Genomic DNA, 14,615 nt, shown 5'->3' with positions numbered 1-14,615 from the left:
ACTTTTTAAAGCTTTGGAAAAGTCATAAAAAAGCCAACAATACATGCAACAACTTTCTAAAGCAGTTGTGCTAAAATTCAGTGCAAACTTTGGAGAAACTGACATCGGAGAATTGAAAAAAAATAATAAACGCTGCATAACAAATGCTCTCTGTCCGTCCAGACAGCACGGACGCCAGAAAGTGATCGCGCTGTGTTTTTAAAATATGAAAAGAGCCGGAAAACACACACCTACTTGCAGCGGCTGTTGGAAGTTGGAGTGGGTTGGTGGTCCCCTGGCCGGTGTGATGCTGCTGTAGCGATGCTTGCGGAGGCTGTAGCTTTTTGAAAGGTAAAGTCCCCAGGAATATGACAGTGTGTGTGTGTGTGACAGCCCGGCGATAAGCACCTGCGCTCCACTCCGGCTTCCACGTCACACCCTCCCTATTCACCAGCCTTCAATATGATGCACATTTGCACATCAACAGCAGCAGCAGCCCTCCACCACTCCCGCCACACACACACACACACACACACTCGCACATGCACGCACACACACTCTCCTCACACCACTCCCACATCCGCAAAACATACAAACCGGCCCACGGAGGGGAGGAACAGACGCCCGTTTTTCCCCTCTCTCTCTCTCTCTCTCTCTCTTTATCTTTCTCTATCTCTCACTATCTCTCTCACTGTCTCTTGCGCTCTCTGCACATTTACACTGATTTATTTAGCTTTTCCCCCCTTGTGTGTGTGTGTGTGTGTGTACGCACACAAAAAAACTTTCACTCATATTGTTGTCATGGTGTTTGGGCATATGCCCTTCCAATACCCCCCCCCCCTCGTCTTACCCCCACCCCCCAATATTCACCCCGCCTCCCCATATCAGTCATGATGCAAATGAGACGGAATGTCACTCCTCGGCAGCAGATGGCCAGGGATGATAACAATGGCTCAACAGACCAGTTTCAATGTCTGCCACTTTATTGCCACGGAAACAACAAGCGCGAGCAGACGTAATGAAAGCTCTGCCACGTAGCTGCCTTCTCTTTTAAACCCTCCCGCTCTGCAACGTTTGTCCTTTAATTGTCTTCCTTGTCTTCATCTTACTTTCAGCAGATTGTAAGAATACTAGTTTTGTGTTTTTCCGGATTTGCGATGTACTTCATTGAGGTCGTTACAGAGAGCTCACGAGCCGGCCTGAGAGATGAGCCTGTGATGTCGCTGGGTGACTAAGAAAGACTGCTGCCCCAGTAATTATTAGAGTAATTAGGTGTAATTCCTCCCTGTAGACTTCCACACAGCCCCAGCTATATCACAGGCCGTGCAGACGGGGCCATATAAGGAAGTGTGTGTATGTGTGTACATGTGTGGTGTGCGTGTGTGTGTGCGTGTGTGTGTAAGTGTAACAGGGGGGTTGTAGGGCATCTCGCAGGCAGTGTGTGACAAAGGCCCTAATCGTACTGACGTCACCATGGCCCTGGAGCCTGCTGACTTTTGTAAACACACACACACACACACACAAAACACACACAGAGACAGGTTTGTTTTCATACAATTGCAGGACATCGGGTCAGTATTACATATGCATTACATATGCAAGTACCTATGAAGTAAATGTGCAATCATTATGACTTTTTCCCAAAATGCAAACAGCAATTTTTTAAAAAAAATCTTGAAAAATGTCAATCATTTATTTATTTTAAAATAGAGATACAAGGCTTTGTTCTGACAGTGTTAGATATAATTTATTATTATTATATATATAATTGCATAATAAATAATGTCTAACTCTAACCTGGTGCCGGAACTCAGGATTTCTGCTATTGGACACTGTTATCTAAATTTACTTTGTAGAAATAACACATGAGTTTTGATTTTTAGTTATAACATATTCAAGTGTTTCAGAATTGAAAAAAATAAATGTATTTACATTTAACAAACCCCATTCAAAGGCTTATTACCACATGAGGTCATTTATTAGGTTAATGTTGTGTTACTGTACAACGGTCCAAACTTTTTGCACAGTGGGTTAGTCCTGTTTTTGGCCTTAAAATATACTAAAACAAACACACACACACACACACACACACACACACACACACACACACACACAAACACAAGCACGCACGCACACACACAAATGTGTTCATGGCCTTTAACAAGAGCAAACAGTGTGCGAGCGTTTAACAAATAGAGGCCATATTAGAATGACAAAGAGTGCCACACTTCTGGGAGGAGTCAAGCAATGAGTGGAGGGAGGGCCATTAGGGCCGTGGGTGTGTGTGTGCGTGTGTGTATTACAGGGGGCAGGGGGTGCTTCTGGGCAAGTCCTGAAAATGAGTGAAAGCGCATGAGGTGTGCCTAGCTTTAAGACACTCCCAGCTAGTGTATGTGTGTGTGTGTGTGTGAGTGTGTGTTCTCCACCTCCCCTTCCCCACGCAAAGAAAGCTCCTATCTGGATGGCGTTTTGTTCTTGTCTCCTGAGGATAAGATGTAAGCATAACGCCGGGGAGTTTTTCATCAGCCTCGCGTGGCTTTTCAGGAACAGAAGGCCGAGCCGCTGCTTAAGGTTTTTTGGCCGTTGATCTCATCTGAGATTTCATTTAAAAGTCTAATTTCACAACAGCTTTCTGTAGGTTTGTCACTCATGAAGTATGTACATGAGAGGTGACAGATTTGTTGGCTGCCTGACGCTGTTACAAAATAAAACTGTGCTTGTTTTATTTCTTTCTTTATTTATTTAATCTGGACTACATGAGTGAAGAACTATCCTCTTATCAAATGGAAAAAATGACCCCTTTGCGCAGCCCTCCCCCCTTTAAAAAAACAACAACAAAAAAACATTAATCAAAACACCACAGGCCTCGCGTGTTAAACTACTGTCAGGCAACCACTGAGAAGACAGGAAATACATTAAACCTTATAAAATGGATCAACTTTCGAACAACAGTCTTGATCAAATTTAAAATGGCATTAGATGTGCAACAACAAGCAATCTTTCACATTATCTTCAGGCCATATGCTCCCTGCCACCCCTGGAATGCAGTCCATTACTGCAGGACGAGCTGCAACTGCTTCTGGATGTTCGTTTTGGGGTTTTATAAAGGAAAAAAAAACCACAACAATTGCGAATATTGGAGGCAGAATGAAAGCAAAAGTGGGCGAGATGAAATGACATGTCAAACAAAGGTTCACATTTTCCAAAGAATATGGCGTGTTTGCAGGGGAAAAAAATGTTTGATTGCATTTATAAAAGTATCACAGCAGGTCACACGTAATGTCTAAAAGCTTTTTGCATTAGTCTGCCAATTATGTAAGCAAAGTTAAATGTCCCTGCACCCCATTGTTTATGTGCCTTTGTCAAACCTACACATATCATATCAAATGACTCCGGCTACATACTTTAGATGTAAGTGCTTACGCTGTGTTTTCCGCGGCAGATCAAAGACTGTTTCCAGCCAACTCCAGCTCGCTAATCCAACATGTGCTGAGAACATTCTCCGCTCTAAGCGGACAATGTAAAACACTGTTTTCGTCGCCTGACTCGACTCCTCGCCACTCGCAAGGACTATATCTGTTCAAACCATATGCACTGACGTCACATAAACACTGTGGAGTTCAGAGGAACAGAGGCGAACTTGCCACCACGGAGGCTCCATGGTTGTATCTTTGCCACCACGAGCCTTGGGTAGCTCCAGTGTCGCAAATTGCCTTAACAAGCCACGTAATAAGTAGAATGGTCTCCATCTGTGTCCACTAATAGTGTTTCGAATGGTTTGAACACACCTGTGACAGAAGATAACACCTGTCTGCGCTGGGTCTTTCCTTCAGGGAGTGGGCTGAATGAGCAGACGCTAAACGATGCAAATACGGCAGACATATGAACTAACTGCCATGTACGGGTACTTTTGTAAAAGAAGTGATGGAATGATTCTCTGTTTACAGCACCAGGGTTGGGAATTATGATTTTGGTACAAAACATTTGGTATCAACGTGTGCTTGTGGAGCACTTTGGCTGTCTATGTTTATATTTTTCATCTATATTAGAATGCTGAAGGCACAATTCAGTAAGGGGTAAAAGGCAACAACAGCTTAAACAGTTTAAAGATGCACAAGCTTTTGGTCATCACCTCCCATTCCCATAGAAACATCACTTGACTGTCACTGCATCATTTAGAAACATATAAATAACTCACAATGAGAGCTAGCCATGCTAAAGCCGGGCTGCCTCCACACAGGGGGGTTAGTTGTAACGTGGTTTTAGAACGTTTTGTGGTCCAAAATAAACTGTCACTAACCATAATTACACAATTTGTGCTCAGTAGCTCTACTGTGGGATTGGACCTGGTGGGCTAGCCATTGCTCTCCATGCGCATTAGTGAGCCCTAGGGTGCTCATGACCCTGTCAAGACCTGCTGTTTTGGAGATCTGAACCAGTCATCTAGCCATCACAGTATGGCCCTTGTCAAAGTCACTTGCCCATTTTTCCAACATATCACCTTCAAGAATGTATATAAGGTATGCACTGACCTCACTGTACTTTTTTAGTATGACCAAGTGGCAAAACATTCTGCAACACAACTTATTATTATTTTTGTTATTATTAGGGAAAACAGACAAACTGGGCAATAAAACAAGCTCAAATTAAAGGCAGCTTTAATTACAGCAATGTGTAGTCAAGCACGTCCACCGAAGCTCAAATCACACCCATATAGAGGATAAAACCTCATATCTGAGAGCACCAAGTCGAGTGAATGGTCACTGTTTTCAGGCACACTTAGTAGACTGGTTCATCCAGGTTTACTTGCTTTCCCTTTTAATCGATCTTAGTCACAAAATTCGAGTTCTCACACATTTCGATGCTTGGATTACCGTTCTTTCTGCAAATTGCAGCAATCATTTGTTTGTCTTTTCTTGAGCTTTTGGCAGTCTGTAAAAGAATAGTGTTTTAGCAGCATTCACACTGAGTGATAACAATACCACTCAGACAGCCTTCTATATCCAATCTTCTGGACAGGTGCCATCATAAAAAGGTAATTAATTATATTCACATCATGTCAGTGGTTTTAATGTTATGGCTGATCTGTGTACTCAGTGTATGTAGATCATTTTATGCACTTTGTGGAAAGCTTGTCTTCTAAATATAGAACATAGAGCAGTGCTGGGAGGATAAGCGCTAACAGGAGCTTCTCATTAAGTCACATTAAGCCAGCCAACTCTATCTTTTTGAGCTGCAACTGACTGCTAAACAAGTTTGGAGGAGAGTGCCAGTTCTGTAACTGTTATCAGAGTGATGAGGGGCGAGAGGGGACATCTCACCAACTAATAGCAAGAGCAAAGCCAGTTGTGCTCTCTGGGACTCCCAGCCATGGATGGCTGTGGCATCACTAGGAATCAAACGATTTATTTCCTGATCATAGGGCCAACATGGCTGCAAAAATCTAAATGTGTGTGCCATCAATTTGAATGAATACTGACAAGAATTTAACTTCTCTTTTGTTTCTTGCTATAAACACTGTTACAAAACAGCTGGTCCAGTAATTCTAGCCCAGACCTCTAATGATCTTCACTGAGGGCAACAATGACAGTGGTTGGATTAACTTTCTAAGAGGAACCCAGACTCAAAAGTAGAACCCATTCTCCTATGGTTGACCAGATCACCAATCAGTGAAGTGAAGGTGAAGTGGTGAAAATTAAAAACACTGCAACCCTTTTTATTCTTAGTTTTATTTCTTAAAAACTGCATAAAAACCAATGCAAACTATTCTTAAGTCACGAGACTGAGGTATGAAAGCCTACACTCACAGGTTCTGGTGGTTTAAAAGGATACAAACCGCTTCTAATTCAGTTGAAACCATACAGCTTCATTATACGTTCATTGCATAATTTTCTCGTCTCATTTTTTTTTCCACCGAACGCACAACATGTCCCTGCAGTCATGCTAAGGAAACCCCTCAGAACATTGCAATGAATCAGAGCAACCAGTCATTCCTTCTGCACATAGTAACTGACACGACCCTTCACAGACAGAGGCATATCAGATACACACAGTAATGTTTGTCTATGAAATGTAATCAACCTCAAACAAATAATTTTTTTAAATTCTAAACAAAAAAACTCCCTCCATTTTCCTATGCAGCATCCCTTTATGGAAAAATAAATATTCACAATGCAAATCCCAGCGTAGTGAAATAAGATATTTCTTACATATTCAAACATAATTCAAACATCTTTATATGCTAAAGAAAATACAAAAGGCTTTGACAAAGCTTACCTACACTATATGGACAAAAGTATTGGGACACCTGCTCATTCACTGTTTCTTCCTAAATGAAGCGTATTAAAAAAGAAGGAACTGTCTCTACTGTCCAGGAAAGGATTTCTACTACATTTGATAGCATTTAGCGACAAGAGTGTTGGTAAGTTCATGCTGTTGAATGATCACCACCCCACCTCATCCCCAACTCATCCTAAAAGTATCAGCTAGAGAACCCTCATCGCAGAGAACACAGTTTCACTGCTCCACAGCTCAATGCTGGAGAGCGTTATGCCCCTCTAGCCTACAACTGATATTAGGCTTGGTGTCAATAGGTTCATGTTTATCTGCACCAAAGAGTCCTATTTTATTGGCAATACTTTTCTACAGTGCTGTGTGCATGCATTTGCACATCTGTATGTAAGCAAAGGTTTGCAACTTAAAGTAGCTAAATGTATTTAAGCTGCACAGAACGTGCATGGGCCAAGTGCCTTTTCTGGGATCTTGCATATGAGTATATTTAATCAGTTTATGCACAATAAGTGAGCACTTATAGTATACAGTATATGCGTGAAGTATAATAAAAATTAAGCATGCAAGCTTAGAGTGAGGACAGGCCAGGAGGAACATATTAATATTAGGGCTGCGAGCCCATTGTTGTAAAATATTGCAGTTTTCTGACGTTGAATGCTTTAAAAAACAGAAAATGGATTTTTCTATGTATCGTATTGAGACACTCCGTACACACCTACCAGATATCTGTAAATCTAGTAAAGTAAAAAAGAAGCTACATTTTGCCTTAAGTTCCCGTTGCAATCTGAAGCCAAAGCATGTCCATTTCAACCGTGCATCACAAGAAACCCACGATTTCATGAAGATCCACTTGTATCGCAGCAGCGTCATAAAAGGTAAGGTCTGGAGCACATTGCTGGGGTTCTCTCTTCAAAATCTCTTTTGACAATTTTCCGCCTGATTCTTGCACAGTGGGATTGGCCTTTAAAACTAGAGCACCACAACGCCTTGGTTTGTCAGCACTATTCAGCGGCACCCTTGAGAGTACAAATAACCCACTTATTAATGTGGATGACAATGTTTTGATTGCATCCAATACACCACACTGAATCAGCATGCAAATGCCCTTTCAGCAAAACAAAGACATTGATTATGAGGTAAGTTTCTTCGGCACAAGTAGCCCGCTTGGAGTGATTAATGGCCCTCCGCCATTGATTTCCTTTTGTTTAGATCTTTGCTAACTTTTCAGGAGATACAATTATAATTTGTTCGCTAACAATAACTCTAATCTAGGGCACTCGAACATAAACCTTAATAAGGTCTTCTGTATGATTTGTCCTTTTCGAACAGCAAACTGAATTCGTCAAAGAAAAGCAAGAAAAAAAAATGGGGGAAAAAGGTCAGCCTCTAAACGGTGTTGATTTGTTTATTTCAAAGTCGCTGCCACAACACAACAAAACAGGACGCGCCGCAGATTTATGTCTTAGAGGAGGACAGCGAAAAGCCGAGAGATGTGCACTTCGCTGTAGCCACTGAGGTGACTATAGATCATGCGGGTGGAATTATGAAGGGACAGGGATAGAAGTTCAGACTTCTAAGCTTCGGTTGAGGGATCATATCACACCAGAGCTATTTAACTGACATAACCTGCCAAAGCCTCTCCTTCCATCCTTCCGTATATATCAAAGAATATTGCGACCCATTTGTTGAGATCTTGCATTGTCTCGTTTTTTTTTTTTCTGCTAGAACATCACAAAAGGCATGAGATACATCAGAGTTTTGGCAGTACAATGTTCTATTAGCATTTGCAAGTCAAATGCCCGTGTTCCGTCAAAGTACTCCATCAAAGCGCATTTGCATCATTCGTCAGATTTAACACTTTGAAAAGTTGCCCCCCAGATCCTGACTCCTTCTGACTCCTCGCATCATCTCTCCAAGATAGTGATAATACGATTTCAGTGCCTTCTCTCTCTCACTCTCTCTCTCTCTCTCTCTTTTTTTTTTTTGCTGTTGAGAAACAAACTGGATTATGAGCAGATCACTACATAAACAGCTTTCTAAAAGGAGCCAGCTATTTTAAAAGAGGCTGAGGAAATGCAAAGAAGGATTTAAATTTTAATTTGAATTTATTCCAGCAAGTGAAAGGTTCTTTTGAGAGAGGATTTCGGCAAAGATGATGGTATTTAAAAGTGATAAACAAGCATCTAAACCTCCAGTAAAATGCAGACATTTCTGCTTCTTTCTAGTATACAGGAGGAACAGGGCTGGCTATGGCCACATGTAGAGGGGGAACAGCGGCATCGGCTTGAATCTCATCTCGGGACGGATGATAACATCTTTAGCGGTAAAGTGGTTAAGTGCTGGTTCTGAAATCCCGATTTTCAGTGGCGGTCTAAAAAAAAAAGCCTCACAATGAAGCTGTGCTAGATGGCGTAAACAGGTTAAGAAATTAGAACTCATTTGCACTAGTTATGTGCTTAATCAAGAGTGCGCGGATTATGTGCATCAGGGTTTTAAATCAATTACGGAACAGAAAGATGTGCTTCCCACTCCTCTGTAAAGTCGTCTTCAAACGTATTCAGAGTACTGTTGCAGCAGCTGGTGTGTGTGTATGTGTGTGTGTGTGCGTGTGTTTTTAAATGAGCTTTATCCTTTGGTTTTTCTGGGGTTGGAACTGTTGACAGTGAGTACGTGGGCACAGGCAAGTAACTGTCTATGACAACTTAGTGTTCCTAAACAAGGCGCTAATCCTGCGGTGAAATAACAAAGAACTGGGAAAGAAACCCTCACACAGCCGCACACCTGACAGCGCACACTTTGTGCTACTTTGGAAACTTTTTTCAGTTTTTTTCCTCATTGGTCACAAGTGTCTCAAGTGTCCTAAATTGGGAGTTAAGCAGCGGTTGCACCATTCCAAAGAACACATGCCTCACAAACAAAGACAAAGAGTTACATCATGCCGTTGCACGGTTAATCCGATCAAGGCCAGTCTTTATGCCTTCGCTATCTGCAGCGAACGCTGGCGAAAGTGCCAAGTAAACCATTTAACAAGAGTCTCAGAGAATGATCACAGAACCAGTACCGGATACGATTTCACACTGACGAATGGCTCAATCACAGCTCCCAAACAGGCTTAGGGCTGCAGGAACACTTATAGGGCTTCCACCCGCTGCACATAAATTGGGCGCATAAAGAGAGGAAGAAAAGTCAAACTTTCGTCCGATCTTGCAGGAGCTGTGCTTAAACCGTTATGGTGACACGGCAGCAACACAGACATAAGACACGACTAGAAGTACTTACCGATAAAGAAATAAACAAGTACACCAGCTTTTCCTTGGGCAGAATGAATGCACAGCATACGTTTTTAATAGAGAAAAGTAGAATTTTGTTTTGTTTATATATACGTACAGTCAAGTGAAAAACTTTTTTTAATATATTCAAACATATGGACATTTGACCTTCATTTAAAAAAAACATTAAGAGACAGGAGTATTAGAACTGAACCAATACAACTAAAGAAACTATTTGAAATATGCAATTTGTCATTGTCTTGTGAGGAAAACATAGGACACCGTATGCCCTAATTGCTGGTGTTTCCCCCTTGGCTGAAATTACTTCAGTTAAACGTGTCCTATATCAAATTTATTTGATTTATTTACAACTGGTGTTGTCACAAAGTGGCTTTACAGAATCAGTAATCAGTAAAAAGAAATAAACAACATAAGAAAACAAGAAAATCTAAGACCCCTGGTAAGCAAGCCAAAGGTGACAGTGGCAAGGAAAAACTCCAGAGCTGGAGGAAGAAACCTTGGGAGGAACCAAGACTCAGTAGAGTATTGATCTACCAGTCTCCAGTACATCTCCCATGAAAATCAAACATGTGTTCAGCTGTGGCAAGAGCTACTTGTAGATCACATGATGACATTTTAGGATTGTTGGAGATTTTTATGGAGCATTTTATGTTCTGCTGTTGGACTAAACTTGCTAGGATGACCTGACCTGGCCACTTTGGCAGTTGTTGCACTTATAAATGATTTTGTGGCTGATTTCTAAGTGTTCTGAGATCTTTTTAACCCCCTCTCCAGACTCTACAGCATCTACAATCTTCTTTCTAAAGGTCTCAGAAAGCTCTTTGGATCTTACCATTGTTATAACACTTACTTTACCAATCAAGAGCAAACTAAACTAAATGTCTGAAGTTTGAATTAGGCAGTCTCCTCCAAAATCCACTTTAATGATGTTCTACTCATCGGAAGCTAATGTAGTGCACCTGATTCTAATTTTAGACATCTGAAGTAGTAATAAATGTGGGGATGCCCTACCTTTTTCCTCACCGGAATATTATATTTCTTTAAAATACATTTTATAAATGATTTTTAAAAGACAAAAAAAGACAAAAGCTACCACCGCCATGCTTAACAGTTGGTACAGTGGCCTTGGGGTATAATGCTTCACCTTTACTCCTCCAAACATTCCTCCAAACTGGTAATTGTGCCCAAACAGCTACAAACTATAGTCAGGCTTTCTTTCTTGGATAGAAGCCTCTTAGACCATGTTGATGAAAACCGGAAGACATGCTTGACTGTGTTTGCCAGCTTCCGGTTCATGGCAGGCCTGTGCCTCGGTGGTTCTTGGGTTGTTCCTGGCTGTCTCAATTAATTGCCTTTCAGTTGAGGGTGGCAGTTCCAGGTCCAGGTGGGTCTCATTCCAGGTCTTGACAAAACTCACAATAAATGAGCTTCTTGGACTTTTTCATTGCTGGTCAACCCAAGCATACAAACATACCTTTTTAATGTTTTTCTATTAAAGATGTATATTGCACACTCATTTTGCTCCAAAAAAAAAAAAAACAGTTGCAAAGATACCCTGTAAAGCCCAATACTTCCATGACATTCATGCCCATGATGAGTGTATGTAAACTTCTGACCACAAATGTAAATTTGGATCCACTTTGTTAGAGCAGTCAAGTCAGCCTTTGTAAATCATAACAAGATAATGAGGGCAGTAAATGTATTGGACAAAGCTCATCCGCTTGTGAGAAAACCTTTGTGAAGCCATCGGAATGATCTGGCATTAATGTTGCAGGCTATCTGTGCTTCTACGCATTGGTTAATGAGGACTATATGAACGTTTTGGCTTGTTTAAGTATGTTTTAGCTGCATTTGTTCCTTTATATAGTGCAAGGAATTGCATATTATCCATAGTAATTAACCGTATGATGTATGCACCCTAGATTAGGAGGAAAATTATTGTGTGTGCCTTTAAACAACAAAGGTCATTATTGGAAAAAATATGTGAACCGTTATTTACTGCAACCTCATATTTTCTTCTGTACAGTACTATCTTAGCCTAACAGGCTTCTATAGCATCCACATTCATAATTACATGAACATACTGACTCAAAGATACTCTCAGGTAGAAAGGTGACTGAAATGCCTGAAGTTAGCCATTCCTTTATAGACAAAACTAGTTTTGTTCTGCTCTTGTTACACCTCATTCTTTTCCTCCATTTGTGCCAGGCTGCTATTCCCTTTCCTGACTGCAGTGAACAGTGGGTAATGTAGGGTTATGGCACAGACTGCAGCATTGTCTCCTGGGGACAGGCAGTTTCAATAGGCTCAGAAAGGCAATCCAAAAGGTGCAGATGACAATGCCTTTGATGTTATTTATGCAGAGCAGATAGCCAGGCATGGAAACAGGCCTCTCCGGAGCTGTGGTGCACCTTGGAGAAATGGACAAACCGGGTGACCCACCGCACACACTGCTTTAGCACAAGTTAGGAAATGGGGCCAAGACAGTGACTCAGAACAAGGACGCTATGGGCAAAGAGATGCCCAAGCAAGGTAAACTCTACAATAACAGGAAGCATCGAAGATACATGAAGTTATAACACCAAGAAAATGGGCAAATGAGTGCTTCGAAAGCAAAGAGAAGGCATGCAGATATATAACGAAAGCACTGAATTGCATAAAAAAAAATCCATAGAATAATAATGAAGTAATAATAAATAAATTAGATAATGTGTATTTGTTTGAAGTATTGCGAGTGTGAAGGGTAACCATGGGGACAGGTATACATTTAAGATATTTCACGCATTATACATTTCATTCACATCCATGCTGACTTAATGAGGATTACTGAGCTGCTTTTCCAAATGTAGGTTAAGCAAGCGTGATTCTGGTTATAGAATAACAGGAGCATATAGTGGTGAATCCACACTGACAATTTAGGCAACTGACAATTTATTCTGGAAAATAGGAAAAGAAGGTGATGAACCTCTGATGTTAAAAGTCCAACTATGTAAAAAGTCACCACTGATATCCATCTCAGCGAGAACATTCAGTCTTGTTCTTAGGGTAATCTCCTGTTTCACTAAGTCGAGTAACCTGATTTTTTAATCTCATCTGACAAAGTTTCACAAATGTTGAGGTCAGAAGCTTAGCATGGATCAACTGAGACAACAGAAAACAAGTACTGTAGTGTAAGATGGTCAGCAATGTATTTTAACAAGTGACTAAGGCAGCAATCCATCAGAGAGACGGGACAGAGAAGAAGGAAGAAGCTCTTTGCTGAATGCTATAAAATGGCTTTCTACTAACCAGAACTTAATGGCTCGTCACAAATTCCTATTAATTTTCCAGTCCATAGTAAAATAATTCTACAATTCTCACAGCAATACAGAAAATTATCATTAACCCCATGTTCATGTTTCCCAACCTTATATTTATTCAAAGATTGAGCACAAAAATTACAGTGTAGATAAAATCTCAGTATGTGGCCTCACAACAGAAAGACAAGAAATTCTGTAAAACAAACCTGATAGTAAGTGCGACATGCTCTCAGTTTTCAAATCTGCAATGATTTTATGTTTTATTTAGTAGCTTTATTAAAGTGTATTCTGATTTCATTATTTTTCCAAGTTTAGCCTGAAATAGGGATGACACAGGTAAAAGAACTGCAAGAATAGTTGGCAGACATTACTCACCAAGCTTCACCTGTTATCCTCATCAATTATGCCAGAGTAAAAAAAAAGCAGGGAGAGAACATGAGGAAGAATTCAATACAACAGAGGGGACTGGGGAATGTGCTGATTTGTGTGATTGCTATTTCAGTTGCTTACATATCTTAGACATATAGCTTAGCTCCCACCATCTAGCAGAATTGGCTGTACTCTGTAAAGAAGGTTGACATATTTGTAGAAATCAATCATCTCCAAATGTCTTGATTGTTTAAATGTGTTTTTGGTCCACCTTTCAGAGGATGGAGGGACCTGATAGTGTTTGACGACTAAATGTTTGAAAAAAGCAGAACAACGTTGGGGCCATATCGATATTAAACAGCTCATTTGACACCAGGACAGAGCCAAAATTACTTAGACTATCTTTCACAGCATGCATGTGATGGTCTATATTTGGACACAAGACATGTCGAAGTGACTGTATCAAGCCAGATTTTGCATCTTGCATCTTAAAAGTCTCGTTCAGTCTTTCCATCTGCAATATTATGGTGAGTTCACAGAGGGCCTTTATAGTGTAGTGAGAGTTTGGAGGCAAATCAGGCAGGGATAAAGGCAAAACCTTTCAGTGCGTGCTGTTGAAATAAATGGGTTTAGGGAAAATTGTGAGCTAGTTGTTAGAAAGAGGCAAACTCACAGAGTGTGTTTGTTGCAGAATAGAAGCTCTTATTGAGCCACATGAAAGACCCTATTTGACAATGTTGAATATTTAGTTGTACAAAGTAACTCTACTGTGTACTCATTTGTGGGGAAGATGTGGCTAAGCTCATGCTTTAGTCTAGCTACTCAGTGGCTACTGGATTGAACTCATAAATCGGGACTTTCTGGGGTGATGAACCAGTGACAAATCTCATAAAAACACTGCCCTGACAGTGCTGAAGTGTGCTGGCTTAACATGAGGCATCCGTGCACACACAAGGCTATATTTTTGACACAAAACAAGCTGCTCTCTATCACAATGATAGCTAAAACATCCGCATTCACATTATTTGGTTGATTTGCTGATGCTGCTGGTCTTAATGCCGGATAAAATGCTCTGTAATTATTGTCCTCGGCACCAGGGTGAGACAAATAAAAGTTACATTGGAGCCGAATTAGCATGTGAATGGGGCTTATAGGAGCATGCTCAGTAAAGCGCTCCACCTGGCTCCAAACAAACATCCTTGTCACAAAGTCCACCCACCGCACTGGCTTCAGCTAAAAGGCCTCCTAGGGGACTTCAGTGACCATTCACTCCGCTCTCTCTTTTCCCAAGCACCTGTGACTGTTTTTTGTTTTTCCTTTTTTTTCGGCTTTGTCTCTCTCTCTCTCTCAGTCGTTCTTTTTTTTTTGGCAGGGCTCTATCATTAGG

The 14,615-nt window shown here is 40.9% G+C and overlaps 1 protein-coding gene across 6 annotated transcripts in view; it reads right to left on the bottom strand.

Moving 5' to 3' along the window:
• Window positions 1-14,615, bottom strand: part of st18 (ST18 C2H2C-type zinc finger transcription factor) — a 59,495-nt gene that overhangs the window by 43,208 nt on the left and 1,672 nt on the right. Inside the window, exon 1 of one of the 6 annotated variants that reach the window (XM_072680244.1) lies at window positions 231-614. The exons of 4 other annotated variants lie outside the window; for them this stretch is intronic. The gene's annotated coding sequence lies outside the window, so the exon portion shown is untranslated. Of the gene's footprint in view, window positions 1-230; window positions 615-14,615 lie in introns of those variants that run through there. One more of the 6 variants, XM_072680245.1, reaches the window with a different exon arrangement.

This window comes from Salminus brasiliensis, chromosome 5 (assembly GCF_030463535.1).
Source record: "Salminus brasiliensis chromosome 5, fSalBra1.hap2, whole genome shotgun sequence".
NCBI classification, from domain to species: Eukaryota; Metazoa; Chordata; class Actinopteri; order Characiformes; family Bryconidae; genus Salminus; species Salminus brasiliensis.
Note: the sequence above shows the minus strand (reverse complement) of the source record. Positions and strands in the feature narration are given on the sequence as shown.